We start from the raw sequence: 22,701 nt of genomic DNA, 5'->3' as shown, positions 1-22,701 counted from the left end.
TTTTCTTCATAATGTTGGTCTTCGAGGACACTGCATTTTCTCATTTGGCTCTGGAGCTTAAAAATTGTAAAAACTTTGAAACAGCAGATGAATCATTTCGTGTAAGTAATTAACCTACAATATGGTGGGGAACTTTGTCAACGGCAGAGTTGCTGAGTTTCTTAGCTTGCGTAGTAAGTCTTAACTCATTCAAAAACCACCCGTTCTAAATTACATTGCAGTGCACGTGACCCGGATTCGAACCGGGGTTGCTGCGACCACAACGCAGAGTACTAACCACTATACGATCACGGCCGGCTACAAGAGCTGGCTTTGTAAAGCCTACATAGGCTGTGAAAGTGATGTGCACAAGCTGACTAAACTCTTTTCATTTTGGTCTCGATAATGAATAAACTGAAGAAACAGTGGAGCTTTACACAGTCGTTAGGTTTTTTCTCATTCAAAAAGTGCCCTTTTTCCGTGACATTGGAATATCTCAATTGCATCCTCCTCACGTCATCTCTAATTCTCTAAACCCATTGGTGAGAAAACCTGAGTGCCCTCCCCTCTGACCTTCTCCACCAATGTGAACAATAAAAAGGTACTGCTGAGATTTGAACTCAGGATCTCCTGTTTTACTAACAGCACTTTAACCAACTAAGCCACAGCACCCATAAAGTCATATATGTTGCAGATGTGAACACCCACACCTATTTGAATCAAACCAGTCTCATTAATTTAACCCACATCTCTGTATAGCAAATCACATCACAAAAGAGATGTCTTTTACTAATATCGAAACGATACAGACACCTTCATTGTCTAGCACATGTTTCTTAAGCTACGTTTTGGGACGCAAAAGTGGCCTGAGCATGTGGAGAGGCAGTGTTGACAAATCCTCAGGAAGGAAGTAGCTATTGCTGGTCCTAAAAGTAGCTAGAAGTCGCTAAATGACGTCATCACATAATTTCATAATTGGCCAAGTGGATGTAATTGTGATTGACGCTGTAGAGAGAGGAATAACGTCTCGGGAGAGACAAAAAAGTGAAGTAAAAAACACCCTAAGTATGTTTAGAACTACAATTGAACTTTCTTCTGTCGATTCTTGTCTTTTTCTGAATACTCACTAAATATAGCGACAAAGTCGCTAAGTTGGCAACACTGGTGAGATGGTGGTAGCGAGATATCAGTAATCATGGTAATCACATACTATTTCTTCGTAACTATGATCATTCGAGAACAGTACATTTTCATTTGGGTCTCGAGATGAATAAACTCAAGAACCTCTGACATGAATTCTTAAACTATGATTTGGGACCCAAAGCGGTTATTAACATGTCATAGGTGGGTCGCGAGATATGAGTGAACATTCAGAATCATATACGATTTCTTCATAATGTTGGTCGTTCGAGGACACTGCATTTCTCATTTGGCTCTGGAGCTTAAAAATTGTAAAAACGTTTTGAAAACAGCAGATGAATCATTTCGTGTAAGTATTAACCTACAATATGGTGGGGACTTTGTCAAACGGCAGAGTTGCTGAGTTTCTTAGCTTGCGTAGTAAGTCTTAACTCATTCAAAAACAACCCTTCTAAAATTACATTGCAGTGCCGTGACCCGGATTCGAACCGGGTTGCTGCGACCACAAACGCAGAGTACTAACCACTATACGATCACGGCCTGCTACAAGAGCTGGCTTTTGTAAAGCCTACATAGGCTGTGAAAGTGATGTGCACAAGCTGACTAAACTCTTTCATTTTGGTCTCGATAATGAAATAAACTGAAGAAACAGTGGAGCTTTACACAGTCGGTAGGTTTTTTCTCATTCAAAAAGTGCCCTTTTTCCGTGACATTGGAATATCTCAATTGCATCCTCCTCACGTCATCTCTAATTCTCTAAACCCATTGGTGAGAAAACCTGAGTGCCCTCCCCTCTGACCTTCTCCACCAATGTGAACAATAAAAAGGTACTGCTGAGATTTGAACTCAGATCTCCTGTTTACTAGACAGGCACTTTACCAACTAAGCCACAGCACCCATAAAAGTCATATATGTTGCAGATGTGAACACCCACACCTATTTGAATCAAACCAGTCTCATTAATTTAACCCACATCTCTGTATAGCAAAATCACATCACAAAAGAGATGTCTTTTACTAATATCGGAAACGATACAGACACCTTCAATTGTCTAGCAACGGGTTTTCTTAAGCTACGGTTTTGGGACGCAAAGTGGGCCTGAGCATGTGAGAGGCAGTGTTGCCAAATCTCAGGAAGGAAAGTAGCTATTGCTGGTCCTAAAAGTAGCTAGAAGTCGCTAAATTACGTCATCACATCATTTTCATAATTGGCCAAGTGGATGTAATTGTGATTGACGCTGTAGGAGAGAGGAATAACGTCTCGGGAGAGACAAAAGTGAGTAAAAAACACCCGAAGTATGTTTAGAACTACAATTGAACTTTCTTCTGTCGATTCTTGTCTTTATTCTGAATACTCACTAAATATAGCGACAAAGTCGCTAAGTTGGCAACACTGGTGAGAGGTGGGTAGCGAGATATCAGTAATCAATGGTAATCACATACTATTTCTTCGTACTATGATCATTCGAGAACAGTACATTTTTCATTTGGGTCTCGAGATGAATAAACTCAAGAACCTCTGACATGAATTCTTAAACTATGATTTGGGACCCAAAGCGGTTATTAACATGTCATAGTTGGGTCGCGAGATATGAGTGAACATTCAGAATCATATACTATTTCTTCATAATGTTGGTCGTTCGAGGACACTGCATTTCTCATTTGGCTCTGGGCTTAAAATTGTAAAAACGTTTGAAACAGCAGATGAATCATTTCGTGTAAGTAATTAACCTACAATATGGTGGGGAACTTTGTTCAAACGGCAGAGTTGCTGAGTTTCTTAGCTTGCGTAGTCCTTTTACTCATTCAAAAAACAACCTTCTAAAATTACATTGCAGTGCCCTGACCCGGATTCGAACCGGGTTGCTGCGACCACAACGCAGAGTACTAACCACTATACGATCACGGCCGGCTACAAGAGCTGGCTTTGTAAAGCCTACATAGGCTGTGAAAGTGATGTGCACAAGCTGACTAAACTCTTTTCATTTTGTCTCGATAATGAATAAACTGAAGAAACAGTGGAGCTTTACACAGTCGGTAGGTTTTTTTCATTCAAAAGTGCCCTTTTTTCCGTGACATGGAATATCTCATTGCATCCTCCTCACGTCATCTCTAATTCTCTAAACCCATTGGTGAGAAAACCTGAGTGCCCTCCCCTCTGACCTTCTCCACCAATGTGAACAATAAAAAGGTACTGCTGAGATTTGAACTCAGGATCTCCTGTTACTAGACAGGAACTTTAACCAACTAAGCCACAGCACCTATAAAAGTGATATATGTTGCAGATGTGAACACCCACACCTATTTGAATCAAACCAGTCTCATTAATTTAACCCACATCTCTGTCTAGCAAAATCACATCACAAAAGAGATGTCTTTTAGTAATATTGGAAACGATACAGACACCTTCAATTGTCTAGCACAGGGTTTCTTAAGCTACGTTTTGGGACGCAAAGTGGGCCTGAGCATGTGAGAGGCAGTGTTGCCAAATCCTCAGGAGGAAAGTAGCTATTGCTGGTCCTAAAGTAGCTAGAAGTCGCTAAATGACGTCATCACATCATTTTCATAATTGGCCAAGTGGATGTAATTGTGATTGACGCTGTAGGAGAGAGGAATAACGTCTCGGGAGAGACAAAAAGTGAGTAAAAACACCCTAAGTATGTTTAGAACTACAATTGAACTTTCTTCTGTCGATTCTTGTCTTTTTTTCTGAATACTCACTAAATATAGCGACAAAGTCGCTAAGTTGGCAACACTGGTGAGAGGTGGGTAGCGAGATATCAGTAATCAATGGTAATCACATACTATTTCTTCGTAACTATGATCATTCGAGAACAGTACATTTTTCATTTGGTCTCGAGATGAATAAACTCAAGAACCTCTGACATGAATTCTTAAACTATGATTTGGGACCCAAAGCGGTTATTAACATGTCATAGTGGGTCGCGAGATATGAGTGAACATTCAGAATCATATACTATTTCTTCATAATGTGGTCGTTCGAGGACACTGCATTTCTCATTTGGCTCTGGAGCTTAAAAATTGTAAAAACGTTTGAAACAGCAGATGAATCATTTCGTGTAAGTAATTAACCTACAATATGGTGGGGAACTTTGTCAAACGGCAGAGTTTGCTGAGTTTCTTAGCTTGCGTAGTAAGTCTTAACTCATTCAAAAAACAACCCTTCTAAATTACATTGCGTGCCGTGACCCGGATTCGAACCGGGGTTGCTGCGACCACAACGCAGAGTACTAACCACTATACGATCACGGCCGGCTACAAGAGCTGGCTTTGTAAAGCCTACATAGGCTTGAAAGTGATTTGCACAAGCTGACTAAACTCTTTTCATTTTGTCTCGATAATGAATAAACTGAAGAAACAGTGGAGCTTTACACAGTCGGTAGGTTTTTTCTCATTCAAAAAGTGCCCTTTTTCCGTGACATTGGAATATCTCAATTGCATCCTCCTCACGTCATCTCTAATTCTCTAAACCCATTGGTGAGAAAACCTGAGTGCCCTCCCCTCTGACCTTCTCCACCAATGTGAACAATAAAAAGGTACTGCTGAGATTTGAACTCAGGATCTCCTGTTTACTAGACAGGCACTTTAACCAACTAAGCCACAGCACCCATAAAAGTCATATATGTTGCAGATGTGAACACCCACACCTATTTTGAATCAAACCAGTCTCATTAATTTAACCCACATCTCTGTATAGCAAAATCACATCACAAAGAGATGTCTTTTACTAATATCGGAAACGATACAGACACCTTCAATTGTCTAGCAACAGGGTTTCTTAAGCTACGTTTTGGGACGCAAAGTGGGCCTGAGCATGTGAGAGGCAGTGTTGCCAAATCCTCAGGAAGGAAAGTAGCTATTGCTGGTCCTAAAAGTAGCTAGAAGTCGCTAAATTACGTCATCACATCATTTTCATAATTGGCCAAGTGGATGTAATTGTGATTGACGCTGTAGGAGAGAGGAATAACATCTCGGGAGAGACAAAAAGTGAGTAAAAAACACCCTAAGTATGTTTAGAACTACAATTGAACTTTCTTCTGTCGATTCTTGTCTTTTTTCTGAATACTCACTAAATATAGCGACAAAGTCGCTAAGTTGGCAACACTGGTGAGAGGTGGGTAGCGAGATATCAGTAATCAATGGTAATCACATACTATTTCTTCGTAACTATGATCATTCGAGAACAGTACATTTTTCATTTGGGTCTCGAGATGAATAAACTCAAGAACCTCTGACATGAATTCTTAAACTATGATTTGGGACCCAAAGCGGTTATTAACATGTCATAGGTGGGTGTCGCGAGATATGAGTGAACATTCAGAATCATATACTATTTCTTCATAATGTGGTCGTTCGAGGACACTGCATTTCTCATTTGGCTCTGGAGCTTAAAAATTGTAAAAACGTTTGAAACAGCAGATGAATCATTTCGTGTAAGTAATTAACCTACAATATGGTGGGGAACTTTGTCAAACGGCAGAGTTGCTGAGTTTCTTAGCTTGCGTAGTAAGTCTTAACTCATTCAAAAAACAACCCTTCTAAAATTACATTGCAGTGCCGTGACCCGGATTCGAACCGGGGTTGCTGCGACCACAACGCAGAGTACTAACCACTATAACGATCACGGCCGGCTACAAGAGCTGGCTTTGTAAAGCCTACATAGGCTGTGAAAGTGATGTGCACAAGCTGACTAAACTCTTTTCATTTTGGTCTCGATAATGAATAAACTGAAGAAACAGTGGAGCTTTACACAGTCGGTAGGTTTTTTCTCATTCAAAAAGTGCCCTTTTTCCGTGACATTGGAATATCTCAATTGCATCCTCCTCACGTCATCTCTAATTCTCTAAACCCATTGGTGAGAAACCTGAGTGCCCTCCCCTCTGACCTTCTCCACCAATGTGAACAATAAAAGGTACTGCTGAGATTTGAACTCAGGATCTCCTGTTTACTAGACAGGCACTTTAACCAACTAAGCCACAGCACCCATAAAAGTCATATATGTTGCAGATGTGAACACCCACACCTATTTGAATCAAACCAGTCTCATTAATTTAACCCACATCTCTGTATAGCAAAATCACATCACAAAAAGAGATGTCTTTTACTAATATCGAAACGATACAGACACCTTCAATTGTCTAGCAACAGGGTTTCTTAAGCTACGTTTTGGGACGCAAAGTGGGCCTGAGCATGTGAGAGGCAGTGTTGCCAAATCCTCAGGAAGGAAAGTAGCTATTGCTGGTCCTAAAAGTAGCTAGAAGTCGCTAAATTACGTCATCACATCATTTTCATAATTGGCCAAGTGGATGTAATTGTGATTGACGCTGTAGGAGAGAGGAATAACATCTCGGGAGAGACAAAAAGTGAGTAAAAAACACCCTAAGTATGTTTAGAACTACAATTGAACTTTCTTCTGTCGATTCTTGTCTTTTTTTCTGAATACTCACTAAATATAGCGACAAGTCGCTAAGTTGGCAACACTGGTGAGAGGTGGGTAGCGAGATATCAGTAATCAATGGTAATCACATACTATTTCTTCGTAACTATGATCATTCGAGAACAGTACATTTTTCATTTGGGTCTCGAGATGAATAAACTCAAGAACCTCTGACATGAATTCTTAAACTATGATTTGGGACCCAAAGCGGTTATTAACATGTCATAGGTGGGTCGCGAGATATGAGTGAACATTCAGATCATATACTATTTCTTCATAATGTTGGTCGTTCGAGGACACTGCATTTCTCATTTGGCTCTGGAGCTTAAAAATGGTAAAACGTCTGAAACAGCAGATGAATCATTTCGTGTAAGTAATTAACCTACAATATGGTGGGGAACTTTGTCAAACGGCAGAGTTGCTGAGTTTCTTAGCTTGCGTAGTAAGTCTTAACTCATTCAAAAAAAACCCTTCTAAAATTACATTGCAGTGCCGTGACCCGGATTCGAACCGGGGTTGCTGCGACCACAACGCAGAGTACTAACCACTATACGATCACGGCCGGCTACAAGAGCTGGCTTTGTAAAGCCTACATAGGCTGTGAAAGTGATGTGCACAAGCTGACTAAACTCTTTTCATTTTGGTCTCGATAATGAATAAACTGAAGAAACAGTGGAGCTTTACACAGTCGGTAGTTTTTTTCTCATTCAAAAAGTGCCCTTTTTCCGTGACTTGGAATATCTCTCATTGCATCCTCCTCCGTCATCTCTAATTCTCTAAACCCATTGGTGAGAAAACCTGAGTGCCCTCCCCTCTGACCTTCTCCACCAATGTGAACAATAAAAAGGTACTGCTGAGATTTGAACTCAGGATCTCCTGTTTACTAGACAGGCACTTTAACCAACTAAGCCACAGCACCCATAAAGTCATATATGTTGCAGATGTGAACACCCACACCTATTTGAATCAAACCAGTCTCATTAATTTAACCCACATCTCTGTATAGCAAAATCACATCACAAAAGAGATGTCTTTTACTAATATCGGAAACGATACAGACACCTTCAATTGTCTAGCAACAGGGTTTCTTAAGCTACGTTTTGGACGCAAAGTGGGCCTGAGCATGTGAGAGGCAGTGTTGCCAAATCCTCAGGAAGGAAAGTAGCTATTGCTGGTCCTAAAAGTAGCTAGAAGTCGCTAAATTACGTCATCACATCATTTTCATAATTGGCCAAGTGGATGTAATTGTGATTGACGCTGTAGGAGAGAGGAATAACGTCTCGGGAGAGACAAAAAGTGAGTAAAAAACACCCGAAGTATGTTTAGAACTACAATTGAACTTTCTTCTGTCGATTCTTGTCTTTATTCTGAATACTCACTAAATATAGCGACAAAGTCGCTAAGTTGGCAACACTGGTGAGAGGTGGGTAGCGAGATATCAGTAATCAATGGTAATCACATACTATTTCTTCGTAACTATGATCATTCGAGAACAGTACATTTTTCATTTGGGTCTCGACATGAATAAACTCAAGAACCTCTGACATGAATTCTTAAACTATGATTTGGGACCCAAAGCGGTTATTAACATGTCATAGGTGGGTCGCGAGATATGAGTGAACATTCAGAATCATATACTATTTCTTCATAATGTTGGTCGTTCGAGGACACTGCATTTCTCATTTGGCTCTGGAGCTTAAAAATTGTAAAAACGTTTGAAACAGCAGATGAATCATTTCGTGTAAGTAATTAACCTACAATATGGTGGGGAACTTTGTCAAACGGCAGAGTTGCTGAGTTTCTTAGCTTGCGTAGTAAGTCTTAACTCATTCAAAAAACAACCCTTCTAAAATTACATTGCAGTGCCGTGACCCGATTCGAACCGGGGTTGCTGCGACCACAACGCAGAGTACTACCACTATACGATCACGGCCGGCTACAAGAGCTGGCTTTGTAAAGCCTACATAGGCTGTGAAAGTGATGTGCACAAGCTGACTAAACTCTTTTCATTTTGGTCTCGATAATGAATAAACTGAAGAAACAGTGAGCTTTACACAGTCGGTAGGTTTTTTCTCATTCAAAAAGTGCCCTTTTTCCGTGACATTGGAATATCTCAATTGCATCCTCCTCACGTCATCTCTAATTCTCTAAACCCATTGGTGAGAAAACCTGAGTGCCCTCCCCTCTGACCTTCTCCACCAATGTGAACAATAAAAAGGTACTGCTGAGATTTGAACTCAGGATCTCCTGTTTACTAGACAGGCACTTTAACCACCTAAGCCACAGCACCCATAAAAGTCATATATGTTGCAGATGTGAACACCCACACCTATTTGAATCAAACCAGTCTCATTAATTTAACCCACATCTCTGTATAGCAAAATCACATCACAAAAGAGATGTCTTTTACTAATATCGGAAACGATACAGACACCTTCAATTGTCTAGCACAGGTTTCTTAAGCTACGTTTTGGGACGCAAAGTGGGCCTGAGCATGTGAGAGGCAGTGTTGCCAAATCCTCAGGAAGGAAAGTAGCTATTGCTGGTCCTAAAAGTAGCTAGAAGTCGCTAAATTACGTCATCACATCATTTTCATAATTGGCCAAGTGGATGTAATTGTGATTGACGCTGTAGGAGAGAGGAATAACGTCTCGGGAGAGACAAAAAGTGAGTAAAAAACACCCGAAGTATGTTTAGAAACTACAATTGAACTTTCTTCTGTCGATTCTTGTCTTTTTTCTGAATACTCACTAAATATAGCGACGAAGTTCGCTAAGTTGGCAACACTGGTGAGAGGTGGTAGCGAGATATCAGTAATCAATGGTAATTGTTAGTGTTCAAATACTGGAGAGTTGAGACCAATCACGGACGCTGACAGAGTGGATTTCAGTTGTAACAAAGACAGTTTTAATGAGTCAGAGATATCTTGTCCCGCAGTTTTAACGTGCACGGACCTAGTTCACATGACTCGGCAAGGAGCCAGGTGAAAAAGAGACCTATACAATGGTTACACACATTTTTATACATAGAATAAAGTAGGTGGAGTCTTGTCGTTTCGGTCTTCTTGACTGGTCGGGAGGGTTGGAGGCGGGCCTTGCTCTAGCCAGAGCGGGCCCCATTGGTGCACAGCAAAAGTTCTTTGCTCTTGGGACCGGCCAGTTAGAGGGAGATGAGATGTGTGTTTATATAAGGAAGAGGGGGTCAGTCTTCTGGCTGGGTGTATGTGTTCTTACGACGGAATGTCTTTGTTTATATGAGCTATGTGTATGAATATTTATATAACAAATCCCCCTCTTCACGTCTATTAGACGTGAAAACTATAGCAGAAAGGTGGCGGTTGCAATCGTGGGTATACATAAGGTGGTGCTCCTAACCTTGTCTGATTTGCATGGTGGGTCTGTAGTGTAGTGCTACGTTTGGGACGGGAGTGATTGGAGGGAGTGATATCAGGAAAGGAGTTAGGGACATGTGTAGGGTTGGTGTATGTGATGTGGCAGGGTGAAATAGTTGTTCAATTAACCATGTGAAAGTCCTAGGGTTACTCCAAATATCAGTATGAATATCACAAATAAGGGACCAGATATCCCCAGCCTCACCCAGAGAGGGAGAAATTTCCCTCTAACTGGGCGAGGTTCCCTTCTCAGGGGAGGCGGAGTTTGATGCCGCATCACCTGAGGAAGGAGTGTCTTCATTTGGAATCGAATTTAGGGCCGCTCAAATCAGCTCTGACTTCAGTCAGTGTTCTAGAAGGAATTGGGGCTGGGGTGCAATGTGTAAGGCGGTGTCAAGGTGTGCCTGATTTACCTTTGACCTGGACTGAGTGTGAAGTAACCTCCTTCACTTCGTACGGTCCAGTCCACCTGGGTTCCAGCCACTTTCTCTTGTGGACTGTAACCCTCACCCCGTCACCAACCTTTACCTTCAGTAGTGTCCGTGTCCCCCGGCAGCTCCCCCTCCTGGACCTTGTGAACCTGGGTAGAGAGTGCTGCAGAGAGAACCGTCAGTTTTTTCACATAATTAGACATTACAATTTGTTGTACATCAAGGGCGGGCATATGACCTCCCTCCCTTGGTGGACCATGCATGATTCTTCCAGTCATTATCCCATGAGGCACATACTTTAGCTATCTTAGCTTTTGCTTTTGGTTTGACGTTCCACCAGATTTTGGGATTGGGGCCTGTACACAGATCCAAATCTGTGGGTTATGCCAAATCTTTCTTCCACCTGTCTCAGGTGTTTGTTAAATGTGAGCCATTTGTCAAATTTGATTTGTCTTGGGATGCCATACCTGGGTATTAGTTTGGTTTGTAGCCACTTAAAAGACTGACCTAGCATCCTCCCCTTTTGTTAGTATTGCCTCTACCCATTTGGAGAACCTATCTACTATGACTAGGAGATAGAGTTTGCCTTTAGATAAATTTTTGGGGCCCATGTCGGTGTAGTCTATCCTAATATCCTGAAAACATGCATTAGGTATTACGTATGAGCCCATTGGTGTTTGATATGGTTTCTTTGGGTTGTGTCTGTCACAACCATTGCATTCGTCACAAAATAAATAATCGTCATAAAATAAGTCAGTCATATTTTTTATGTGAGGGTGCCACCAGATGTGCGAGGCCTTTTTGGAGGGTCTTTAGTTTGCCTTCGTGTGTGGGGCCATGTGTTTCTCATAAAAGTTCTGGGTCCATCAGTGTGGCCTGCTTCATGGGCATGGGCTGAGTCTGTATAGATATTCAGTCTTTCCTTTTCCTCTGATGAGGACCTGCGTCAATCCGATGATTTCAGCTAATTTGGCCGATGCTGGTTGAGGGATGATGGCTGATTGAAGGGTGACATCACGAGGTGAGCTGTTTTTTCAATAGCTTTTGCTACTGCAGCAACGTATCTGGAGCATGTTGACTGTCCTACCACAATGTGGTCAAGTTTGAAGAGTAGTACATCAAGACCCTTCTCTCCCCCTCTTGTTTCTGGAATAGGACGGATGAGGTGAATCCTTCCCTTTCAGAAACATCCAAATGGAACTTGTTCTTGTAGTCAGGTGCAGTCAGAGCTGCTGCCGCTGATAGATCTGTTTTCAGGAATGCTATGGCTGTTGATGCTTCAGCCGTCCAGGCCAGGGGTGCATGGAGGTTCCTTGATCGTAGGATGACCGGTGCTGCCACCCCCTCTGGGCCACACCCAATGGTACAACACCTGATAGGTGGGGTCAGGTGCATCATGTCTTCGTCCCAGTCTGCAGTGTAGAGGCAGTCATCAGTTTCTGTTGCATTGAGTGTGCAATGGATCTCAGCTTGGGGAGTCTTATATGGGTGCAGAGTGTAGATTTGAGCTTTCAGTTGGTTGAACTTAAACTGGATGTGAGGGGTGGCAGGCCCTGTGGGTAGGCATTTTAGCCAGTACACTTCTTGGGCTTCAGACAGTGTGGTCATCGGCAGGAGTGGCATCCTCATCATTCTTACTGGGTGATCAGGTGTTGAAGTGGGAGGGTTGGTTGTAATCTTGCTGCTCCTGTTGCATGTGGCTAGATTCTGGGTGGTTGTATGCTGGCTGTTGCTGATGCATGGGTGTGGGTCCTGGTTGCTGATGTTGCAGAGGTGGGTTTCCCCCACTTCCTCTTGCTCTCCATTGCTGTTGCTGCGGGGAGAGTGGTTTCATGCAATCTCTGGCAAAATGACCGGTAATTCCGCAGTTAAAACACTGGTAATTTCCCCCTCTGTGTTGTCCAGTGTAGGGACCCCGTCGAGCCCATACTGGGTGTTGTTGTTGCAGGATATACTGCTGTGGGTGAGGGTATTGGGGTGGTGGGGCTGCCTGCTGTTGGATCATCTGAGAGACAGTCTGTGCCACGATTTGGGAGATGTCTGTTTTGGTTCCCGGCTCCTTCGTTTCTTCCGCCACCATCTGTTTCTTAGGTTTTTCTCCTTGTTGTGCTTCCTTCAATTGGAGTTTCAGGAGTTGTACCTGGAGGGACTGCACCTGGCTCTCAGCACCCCCTCTTTCCTTGTTGTGCTGGGTCACATGGTGGTGCACATGCGTATTGAATTGGGTCAGAGGAAGTGCAATCAACCCTACCGTTCCTCTGAGTTTGGTTTTAACATCTCCAGGACACCCGTTGACCACCATTTCCTTCCACATGCTGAGTGTGGTATCAGTGTGATCGAATGGTTCTTCGTGGACCGATCTCCATGTGGTCTTAGCCCTGTCCAGGTATGCTGCAGGTTGCTCACCTGGGTTGATTGTAAAGGAGGATAAGGTGGCATGGTTTCTTTCTGTAGGGTATGCTCTCCGTAGAACTTCCCATAATCTGGTACGGAAGTGGTCTATGGGCAGTGTTGGGGCCCGCCATCCAAGGTCAGCTGCTGTCATGAGGGCCTCCATGGTTCCGTGGTCGGTGGCTCTTGCTAGAAGTGCTTTCATGTCTCCTAGGCAGAGTTGCAGGCCTGACGTAAGTGTCTGCAGTTGAAGTAGCCACGCTGAAGCTCCTCCATGTAGGCTAGGCATCTGTCCCATCAGTGTTGTTAAATCAGTCATTTTCCAGGGCTGGTACTCCACAGTGTGTGCATCACCTGGTGTCGGTCGCAGGGGGTACTGTCCTGCCATCTCCTGCTCTCGCTCTCTTCTATCAGCAATTCTGGAGGACCGACGGAGTGTTTCGGACCCCATTGATTCGGTAACTTTGGTTACTGTTCCTCTCCTTATGCCTACCACACGGTAGGCTCCCTCTCTGTTGTTATCTTGGTTAGCTATTAGCTCCCTGAGTTCCTTAGCTCGAGCTATTGATGATTTCAGCAGCTCCTGCATCTTAGTCACGTTTGGAGCTCCCATCGGAGCTGGGGTGAGCACCATGTCAATTTCTTCTTCGTTTTCGATGTCCATGTTCTGATGACAGTCCTCCCTATCCGTCTGATAGAAGTGGTTTGAATCTAATCTTGTTTGTAGGTGTCCTCTGGTTTCAGAGGTGAGAGAGTTCACAGAGGAGCATTGCGGCCTCCATTCCTGGGGGAGGTCTCCTGCTCCTGGAATCCCAGTTTCGAACTGTTCACATACCATATGGCCAGCCGTTATCCCCAGGGTAATTTCCCCTTGGTCTATTCTCAGAACTGGAGCCTGTATTGTGGGAGGTGCCCTGGGTAGGAATGGGTTGTGTGACGGGCTCCGGTGATTTTGTCCCTTTGAGTATGGCTGGGGCTGAACTGCCTCCATTGTCAATTGTGGATATAGTGAGGGAGAAACGGCCACAGGGGGAGCCGTGGGCAAGTTCTCAGGCGGAGCTTTAACATCCCCCGACGCCACAATAGCCACGCCCATCATGTCTGGTGTGTTTTTGGGCAGCACCCTCCTACTCTCCTGTATGGCCCATGTACCTATCTTGAGCTCCCCCTCTGCTCTCTCTCTCTCTCTTGTACCTACTTTTTTGAACATGTGTATGTTGTTTCTCTCCGCCTCACTCGCTTTTGCATGCTCTACTGCGTCCTCTAATTCTGTCTGCATATCTTGGAGTTTCCCCCCTGTAGGTGGTCCTCCGCTAAAATAACCTGCTTGTGTCCATCTTATCCGTAATCCTTTCCACACTTTCTCCACTTTCCCATACTGTTTTTTTTACCTCCCGCTCTATCAATCATACTCTGATCTAAATAATCATTGAATTTTAGTTTGGGCGTGGTAGCTGCAGACATTTTATCTAGTTCGTCTGATAATGTGTATAATGCGTTATTTAGGTATATTCAATTCTTACTATGTGGTGTTTATTTCTATCGTTGTATGCTTAGCCTGTCCCTGGTCGAGACAAAGGGGGTTATCAGTATGTGACGCCCGCCACGTGTGTATTTCACCGGTATTTTATTTGAATTTGTTCAGCGATTCGTTTAGGTATTTTCTATAAATGATTCTGCGATTTCCTTTTGGAACAATATATCAGTGAATATATGCGGTTCTATAACAATTTTCAGAGTAATTCTAGCTCTTTAGGAAATATAGATAGAATTTCTAGACAACTAAAAGTTGTTCAGTGAATTATTTAAATACATTCTGTAAACAATTCAGTAAATTCCTTTATGAACTTATATCAGTAAATTCGAGCGATTCTATAGCAATTGTCAGAATAATTCTATATATTTAGGAAATATGGATAGAATAGAAAAACCCCAAAATCAGTGTGTAGCTTTTGGCGTCTGTAAAACAAAGTCTGTACTAAGCTCGGCGGCTTATTTAAATACTTTCTAGAAACAATTCAGTAAGTTCCTTTATGAACTTATATCAGTAAATTCCAGCGATTCTATAGCAATTGTCAGAATAATTTTAAACTTTAGGCAATATCAACAGGAATGAAAAAAAAACGAAAATCAGTATTCCAGCCCGGCTGCTGTCAAAGTTGCACGGCCATTCGATACTAAGGTGGCTTTGTCTTTCAGCACGTGTGCCTAATAGCCCAGTTACGTATCCCAACCTACTCCGCGACAAACGTTTCTTTCAATTTAATTTCCCCCATCCCCAAATCATGGAATGTCAACTCTGGTTCATCTTATGTTTATTGTTTGATGTGCAATAGCCACATCATTCCCGATCTCTGTCTAGTGGAAGGCCAAACTTACATATCCTGTATCTACTCGACTACACCTCTTACAAAACCTATTAAATAATACACAGCTTTTTTAATAGGGCATTTTTCATGCAGATTCATTCAATCCAACCACACCTCCACAAGACCTATTCGATGTTATATGTATCAACAGGAGATTTTACTTGCAGATCCGGTTCATCTATCATTCAACTATAACCACACCTCCACAAGACCTTACTTGCAGATTCGGTTCATCTATAACCACACCTCCACAAGACCTTACTTGCAGATTCGGTTCATCTATAACCACACCTCCACAAGACCTTACTTGCAGATTCGGTTCATCTATAACCACACCTCCACAAGACCTTACTTGCAGATTCGGTTCATCTATAACCACACCTCCACAAGACCTAACTTGCAGATTCGGTTCATCTATAATTCATTCATTCGTATGAAATTCTCATTGAATTTCCAACATCCATAATTGTGTCCATTACGTGTTAAAACACAGCCACTATTTAACGTCACCTCTATACACAACCCAATACATATATAATTAGGACAGTTTTCTATGCAGATTTCAGAACAAATAGGGTCCCTGGAGGAATTTAACACATTGGTCAATCACAATTCACACATTCCTATTAAAATAACTGAGTATAGGCCCATTAATAAGAATATATATATATTTTTTTTTTTTTTTTTTTACAAAGCAAGATATCTTTAATCAATGTCTTAGGTTCTTATGTAAAAAATTTGGGCACCGATTCATACTCACGCCCAGTACTTTCTGATCAAAATTTGGTTTAGACTATAATACAATATGCAGATTTCGATATAACGGGCTCTGCTCACCTTTATATAGAGCGCTCCGATCAGATTTCCTGAGGCAAGATGAATGGCTGGGGAAGTCACTCTTCCGTCTGATTTTTAGCCGTGATCAGTCTCGTCCTCTCACACTAACTTATAATAGATCGAATTCAAGAACAACCATCCTCTGCTACCAATTCTGTTAGTGTTCAAATACTGGAGAGTTGAGACCAAATCACGGACGCTGGACAGAGTGGATTTCAGTTGTAACAAAAGACAGTTTTAATGAGTCAGAGATATCTTGTCCCGCAGTTTTACGTGCACGGACCTAGTTCACATGACTCGGCAAGGAGCCAGGTGAAAAAGAGACCTATACAATGGTTACACACATTTTTATACATAGAATAAAGTAGGTGGAGTCTTGTCGTTTCGGTCTTCTTGACTGGTCGGAGGGTTGGAGGCGGGCCTTGCTCTAGCCAGAGCGGGCCCCATTGGTGCACAGCAAAAGTTCTTTGCTCTTGGGACCGGCCAGTTAGAGGGAGATGAGATGTGTGTTTATATAAGGAAGAGGGGGTCAGTCTTCTGGCTGGGTGTATGTGTTCTTACGACGGAATGTCTTTGTTTATATGAGCTATGTGTATGAATATTTATATAACATAATCACATACTATTTCTTCGTAACTATGATCATTCGAGAACAGTACATTTTTCATTTGGGTCTCGAGATGAATAAACTCAAGAACCTCTGACATGAATTCTTAAACTATGATTTGGGACCCAAAGCGGTTATTAACATGTCATAGGTGGGTCGCGAGATATGAGTGAACATTCAGAATCATATACTATTTCTTCATAATGTTGGTCGTTCGAGGACACTGCATTTCTCATTTGGCTCTGGAGCTTAAAAATTGTAAAAACGTTTGAAACAGCAGATGAATCATTTCGTGTAAGTAATTAACCTACAATATGGTGGGGAACTTTGTCAAACGGCAGAGTTGCTGAGTTTCTTAGCTTGCATAGTAAGTCTTAACTCATTCAAAAAACAACCCTTCTAAAATTACATTGCAGTGCCGTGACCCGGATTCGAACCCGGGTTGCTGCGATCACAACGCAGAGTACTAACCACTATACGATCACGGCCGGCTACAAGAGCTGGCTTTGTAAAGCCTACATAGGCTGTGAAAGTGATGTGCACAAGGTGACTAAACTCTTTTCATTTTGGTCTCGATAATGAATAAACTGAAGAAACAGTGGAGCTTTACACAGTCGGTAGGTTTTTTCTCATTCAAAAAGTGCCCTTTTTCCGTGACATTGGAATATCTCAATTGCATCCTCCTCACGTCATCTCTAATTCTCTAAACCCATTGGTGAGAAAACCTGAGTGCCCTCCCCTCTGACCTTCTCCACCAATGTGAACAATAAAAAGGTACTGCTGAGATTTGAACTCAGGATCTCCTGTTTACTAGACAGGAACTTTAACCAACTAAGCCACAGCACCTATAAAAGTGATATATGTTGCAGATGTGAACACCCACACCTATTTGAATCAAACCAGTCTCATTAATTTAACCCACATCTCTGTCTAGCAAAATCACATCACAAAAGAGATGTCTTTTAGTAATATTGGAAACGATACAGACACCTTCAATTGTCTAGCAACAGGGTTTCTTAAGCTACGTTTTGGGACGCAAAGTGGGCCTGAGCATGTGAGAGGCAGTGTTGCCAAATCCTCAGGAAGGAAAGTAGCTATTGCTGGTCCTAAAAGTAGCTAGAAGTCGCTAAATGACGTCATCACATCATTTTCATAATTGGCCAAGTGGATGTAATTGTGATTGACGCTGTAGGAGAGAGGAATAACGTCTCGGGAGAGACAAAAAGTGAGTAAAAAACACCCTAAGTATGTTTAGAACTACAATTGAACTTTCTTCTGTCGATTCTTGTCTTTTTTCTGAATACTCACTAAATATAGCGACAAAGTCGCTAAGTTGGCAACACTGGTGAGAGGTGGGTAGCGAGATATCAGTAATCAATGGTAATCACATACTATTTCTTCGTAACTATGATCATTCGAGAACAGTACATTTTTCATTTGGGTCTCGAGATGAATAAACTCAAGAACCTCTGACATGAATTCTTAAACTATGATTTGGGACCCAAAGCGGTTATTAACATGTCATAGGTGGGTCGCGAGATATGAGTGAACATTCAGAATCATATACTATTTCTTCATAATGTTGGTCGTTCGAGGACACTGCATTTCTCATTTGGCTCTGGAGCTTAAAAATTGTAAAAACGTTTGAAACAGCAGATGAATCATTTCGTGTAAGTAATTAACCTACAATATGGTGGGGAACTTTGTCAAACGGCAGAGTTGCTGAGTTTCTTAGCTTGCGTAGTAAGTCTTAACTCATTCAAAAAACAACCCTTCTAAAATTACATTGCAGTGCCGTGACCCGGATTCGAACCGGGGTTGCTGCGACCACAACGCAGAGTACTAACCACTATACGATCACGGCCGGCTACAAGAGCTGGCTTTGTAAAGCCTACATAGGCTGTGAAAGTGATGTGCACAAGCTGACTAAACTCTTTTCATTTTGGTCTCGATAATGAATAAACTGAAGAAACAGTGGAGCTTTACACAGTCGGTAGGTTTTTTCTCATTCAAAAAGTGCCCTTTTTCCGTGACATTGGAATATCTCAATTGCATCCTCCTCACGTCATCTCTAATTCTCTAAACCCATTGGTGAGAAAACCTGAGTGCTCTCCCCTCTGACCTTCTCCACCAATGTGAACAATAAAAAGGTACTGCTGAGATTTGAACTCAGGATCTCCTGTTTACTAGACAGGCACTTTAACCAACTAAGCCACAGCACCCATAAAAGTCATATATGTTGCAGATGTGAACACCCACACCTATTTGAATCAAACCAGTCTCATTAATTTAACCCACATCTCTGTATAGCAAAATCACATCACAAAAGAGATGTCTTTTACTAATATCGGAAACGATACAGACACCTTCAATTGTCTAGCAACAGGGTTTCTTAAGCTACGTTTTGGGACGCAAAGTGGGCCTGAGCATGTGAGAGGCAGTGTTGCCAAATCCTCAGGAAGGAAAGTAGCTATTGCTGGTCCTAAAAGTAGCTAGAAGTCGCTAAATTACGTCATCACATCATTTTCATAATTGGCCAAGTGGATGTAATTGTGATTGACGCTGTAGGAGAGAGGAATAACATCTCGGGAGAGACAAAAAGTGAGTAAAAAACACCCTAAGTATGTTTAGAACTACAATTGAACTTTCTTCTGTCGATTCTTGTCTTTTTTCTGAATACTCACTAAATATAGCGACAAAGTCGCTAAGTTGGCAACACTGGTGAGAGGTGGGTAGCGAGATATCAGTAATCAATGGTAATCACATACTATTTCTTCGTAACTATGATCATTCGAGAACAGTACATTTTTCATTTGGGTCTCGAGATGAATAAACTCAAGAACCTCTGACATGAATTCTTAAACTATGATTTGGGACCCAAAGCGGTTATTAACATGTCATAGGTGGGTCGCGAGATATGAGTGAACATTCAGAATCATATACTATTTCTTCATAATGTTGGTCGTTCGAGGACACTGCATTTCTCATTTGGCTCTGGAGCTTAAAAATTGTAAAAACGTTTGAAACAGCAGATGAATCATTTCGTGTAAGTAATTAACCTACAATATGGTGGGGAACTTTGTCAAACGGCAGAGTTGCTGAGTTTCTTAGCTTGCGTAGTAAGTCTTAACTCATTCAAAAAACAACCCTTCTAAAATTACATTGCAGTGCCGTGACCCGGATTCGAACCGGGGTTGCTGCGACCACAACGCAGAGTACTAACCACTATACGATCACGGCCGGCTACAAGAGCTGGCTTTGTAAAGCCTACATAGGCTGTGAAAGTGATGTGCACAAGCTGACTAAACTCTTTTCATTTTGGTCTCGATAATGAATAAACTGAAGAAACAGTGGAGCTTTACACAGTCGGTAGGTTTTTTCTCATTCAAAAAGTGCCCTTTTTCCGTGACATTGGAATATCTCAATTGCATCCTCCTCACGTCATCTCTAATTCTCTAAACCCATTGGTGAGAAAACCTGAGTGCCCTCCCCTCTGACCTTCTCCACCAATGTGAACAATAAAAAGGTACTGCTGAGATTTGAACTCAGGATCTCCTGTTTACTAGACAGGCACTTTAACCAACTAAGCCACAGCACCCATAAAAGTCATATATGTTGCAGATGTGAACACCCACACCTATTTGAATCAAACCAGTCTCATTAATTTAACCCACATCTCTGTATAGCAAAATCACATCACAAAAGAGATGTCTTTTACTAATATCGGAAACGATACAGACACCTTCAATTGTCTAGCAACAGGGTTTCTTAAGCTACGTTTTGGGACGCAAAGTGGGCCTGAGCATGTGAGAGGCAGTGTTGCCAAATCCTCAGGAAGGAAAGTAGCTATTGCTGGTCCTAAAAGTAGCTAGAAGTCGCTAAATTACGTCATCACATCATTTTCATAATTGGCCAAGTGGATGTAATTGTGATTGACGCTGTAGGAGAGAGGAATAACATCTCGGGAGAGACAAAAAGTGAGTAAAAAACACCCTAAGTATGTTTAGAACTACAATTGAACTTTCTTCTGTCGATTCTTGTCTTTTTTCTGAATACTCACTAAATATAGCGACAAAGTCGCTAAGTTGGCAACACTGGTGAGAGGTGGGTAGCGAGATATCAGTAATCAATGGTAATCACATACTATTTCTTCGTAACTATGATCATTCGAGAACAGTACATTTTTCATTTGGGTCTCGAGATGAATAAACTCAAGAACCTCTGACATGAATTCTTAAACTATGATTTGGGACCCAAAGCGGTTATTAACATGTCATAGGTGGGTCGCGAGATATGAGTGAACATTCAGAATCATATACTATTTCTTCATAATGTTGGTCGTTCGAGGACACTGCATTTCTCATTTGGCTCTGGAGCTTAAAAATTGTAAAAACGTTTGAAACAGCAGATGAATCATTTCGTGTAAGTAATTAACCTACAATATGGTGGGGAACTTTGTCAAACGGCAGAGTTGCTGAGTTTCTTAGCTTGCGTAGTAAGTCTTAACTCATTCAAAAAACAACCCTTCTAAAATTACATTGCAGTGCCGTGACCCGGATTCGAACCGGGGTTGCTGCGACCACAACGCAGAGTACTAACCACTATACGATCACGGCCGGCTACAAGAGCTGGCTTTGTAAAGCCTACATAGGCTGTGAAAGTGATGTGCACAAGCTGACTAAACTCTTTTCATTTTGGTCTCGATAATGAATAAACTGAAGAAACAGTGGAGCTTTACACAGTCGGTAGGTTTTTTCTCATTCAAAAAGTGCCCTTTTTCCGTGACATTGGAATATCTCAATTGCATCCTCCTCACGTCATCTCTAATTCTCTAAACCCATTGGTGAGAAAACCTGAGTGCCCTCCCCTCTGACCTTCTCCACCAATGTGAACAATAAAAAGGTACTGCTGAGATTTGAACTCAGGATCTCCTGTTTACTAGACAGGCACTTTAACCAACTAAGCCACAGCACCCATAAAAGTCATATATGTTGCAGATGTGAACACCCACACCTATTTGAATCAAACCAGTCTCATTAATTTAACCCACATCTCTGTATAGCAAAATCACATCACAAAAGAGATGTCTTTTACTAATATCGGAAACGATACAGACACCTTCAATTGTCTAGCAACAGGGTTTCTTAAGCTACGTTTTGGGACGCAAAGTGGGCCTGAGCATGTGAGAGGCAGTGTTGCCAAATCCTCAGGAAGGAAAGTAGCTATTGCTGGTCCTAAAAGTAGCTAGAAGTCGCTAAATTACGTCATCACATCATTTTCATAATTGGCCAAGTGGATGTAATTGTGATTGACGCTGTAGGAGAGAGGAATAACGTCTCGGGAGAGACAAAAAGTGAGTAAAAAACACCCGAAGTATGTTTAGAACTACAATTGAACTTTCTTCTGTCGATTCTTGTCTTTATTCTGAATACTCACTAAATATAGCGACAAAGTCGCTAAGTTGGCAACACTGGTGAGAGGTGGGTAGCGAGATATCAGTAATCAATGGTAATCACATACTATTTCTTCGTAACTATGATCATTCGAGAACAGTACATTTTTCATTTGGGTCTCGAGATGAATAAACTCAAGAACCTCTGACATGAATTCTTAAACTATGATTTGGGACCCAAAGCGGTTATTAACATGTCATAGGTGGGTCGCGAGATATGAGTGAACATTCAGAATCATATACTATTTCTTCATAATGTTGGTCGTTCGAGGACACTGCATTTCTCATTTGGCTCTGGAGCTTAAAAATTGTAAAAACGTTTGAAACAGCAGATGAATCATTTCGTGTAAGTAATTAACCTACAATATGGTGGGGAACTTTGTCAAACGGCAGAGTTGCTGAGTTTCTTAGCTTGCGTAGTAAGTCTTAACTCATTCAAAAAACAACCCTTCTAAAATTACATTGCAGTGCCGTGACCCGGATTCGAACCGGGGTTGCTGCGACCACAACGCAGAGTACTAACCACTATACGATCACGGCCGGCTACAAGAGCTGGCTTTGTAAAGCCTACATAGGCTGTGAAAGTGATGTGCACAAGCTGACTAAACTCTTTTCATTTTGGTCTCGATAATGAATAAACTGAAGAA

The 22,701-nt window shown here is 41.9% G+C and overlaps 12 non-coding genes across 12 annotated transcripts; all 12 read right to left on the bottom strand.

Annotated features, from left to right (window-relative positions):
• Positions 1–4,319: 4,319 nt before the first annotated feature.
• Positions 4,320–4,391, bottom strand: trnah-gug. The gene has a single exon. It is a non-coding gene; the product is annotated as a tRNA-His (tRNA).
• A 282-nt stretch (positions 4,392–4,673) lies between these two features.
• Positions 4,674–4,747, bottom strand: trnat-agu. Its single transcript has one exon. It is a non-coding gene; the product is annotated as a tRNA-Thr (tRNA).
• A 1,302-nt stretch (positions 4,748–6,049) lies between these two features.
• On the bottom strand, positions 6,050–6,123 carry trnat-agu. Its single transcript has one exon. It is a non-coding gene; the product is annotated as a tRNA-Thr (tRNA).
• Positions 6,124–7,066: 943 nt separating this feature from the next.
• On the bottom strand, positions 7,067–7,138 carry trnah-gug. The gene has a single exon. It is a non-coding gene; the product is annotated as a tRNA-His (tRNA).
• A 283-nt stretch (positions 7,139–7,421) lies between these two features.
• trnat-agu lies at positions 7,422–7,495 on the bottom strand. Its single transcript has one exon. It is a non-coding gene; the product is annotated as a tRNA-Thr (tRNA).
• A 10,899-nt stretch (positions 7,496–18,394) lies between these two features.
• Positions 18,395–18,466, bottom strand: trnah-gug. Its single transcript has one exon. It is a non-coding gene; the product is annotated as a tRNA-His (tRNA).
• A 284-nt stretch (positions 18,467–18,750) lies between these two features.
• trnat-agu lies at positions 18,751–18,824 on the bottom strand. The gene has a single exon. It is a non-coding gene; the product is annotated as a tRNA-Thr (tRNA).
• A 946-nt stretch (positions 18,825–19,770) lies between these two features.
• On the bottom strand, positions 19,771–19,842 carry trnah-gug. The gene has a single exon. It is a non-coding gene; the product is annotated as a tRNA-His (tRNA).
• Positions 19,843–20,126: 284 nt separating this feature from the next.
• On the bottom strand, positions 20,127–20,200 carry trnat-agu. Its single transcript has one exon. It is a non-coding gene; the product is annotated as a tRNA-Thr (tRNA).
• A 946-nt stretch (positions 20,201–21,146) lies between these two features.
• trnah-gug lies at positions 21,147–21,218 on the bottom strand. Its single transcript has one exon. It is a non-coding gene; the product is annotated as a tRNA-His (tRNA).
• Positions 21,219–21,502: 284 nt separating this feature from the next.
• On the bottom strand, positions 21,503–21,576 carry trnat-agu. The gene has a single exon. It is a non-coding gene; the product is annotated as a tRNA-Thr (tRNA).
• A 946-nt stretch (positions 21,577–22,522) lies between these two features.
• trnah-gug lies at positions 22,523–22,594 on the bottom strand. Its single transcript has one exon. It is a non-coding gene; the product is annotated as a tRNA-His (tRNA).
• Positions 22,595–22,701: the final 107 nt, after the last annotated feature.

The sequence above is a fragment of the Oncorhynchus mykiss genome, chromosome 16 (genome assembly GCF_013265735.2).
Source record: "Oncorhynchus mykiss isolate Arlee chromosome 16, USDA_OmykA_1.1, whole genome shotgun sequence".
Taxonomy (NCBI): Eukaryota; Metazoa; Chordata; class Actinopteri; order Salmoniformes; family Salmonidae; genus Oncorhynchus; species Oncorhynchus mykiss.
The sequence above is the reverse complement of the archived record's forward strand: the minus strand, read 5'-3'. Positions and strand labels throughout refer to the sequence as shown.